The following is an 811-nucleotide window of genomic DNA, read 5'->3' as shown; positions in this document are numbered from 1 at the left end:
GGAACTCCTGGATTGGAAAGAACCCTTAGCTACATCTCTGGGGCCTTGTCAATCTTCACAGCATTTAGTAAGTGCCACAAAATGATCTTTATAGAAAGAAATTATGTTTTTCTTTAAATGAAGACCTGACAGTTTGTCAATACTCACCCATCCATGGTATCATTGTACCAACTGTTGTTAACCGTCGTTAGTGCCTGATCAGAAACCTTTCCTTGTCTGATGTTTGTATGTGTGAACACTGACACTTTTAAAAAACTGAGAGTGCTTTAAGTTGTCATTGAAATGAGTTTAAGGACTCTTGTTTATATGTTTAACATCAGAGTGAAGAAATGTTGATATGCATGTAATAATAGAAGTTTAATCAAGTTTCCAATCAAGTTATATATTGATAGCATATTACATAATCAATATATAATATTAATATAATAATGAGCACATACTGTGTCAATAATACATATTTCTTTTCTAGGCTTGTACAGATAGTTCTCAATTTTGCAGGTTGTTTCATTACTTTGTTGAGTGTTTGAACATCTGAATTTAAAATAACAAAAATCTTGTGAGCAGTAAAGAGCATACACTGTTCTTGCAGATAGAATTTTTAGTCTCAGTACTCACATTGAGTGACTCACAACTACCTGTAACATCACCACATTGAGTGACTCACAACCACCTATAACTTCACCACATTGAGTGACTCACAGCCACCTGTAACTTCACCTCTGGGAAAACCCTATGCCTTTGGCCTCCACTGTCACCTGATCTCTCTCTCTCTCTCTCTCTCTCTCTCTCTCTCTCTCTCTCTCTCTCTCTC

Source organism: Mastomys coucha, unplaced genomic scaffold (genome assembly GCF_008632895.1).
Source record: "Mastomys coucha isolate ucsf_1 unplaced genomic scaffold, UCSF_Mcou_1 pScaffold20, whole genome shotgun sequence".
Lineage (NCBI taxonomy): Eukaryota > Metazoa > Chordata > Mammalia > Rodentia > Muridae > Mastomys > Mastomys coucha.
The sequence above is the reverse complement of the archived record's forward strand: the minus strand, read 5'-3'. Positions refer to the sequence as shown.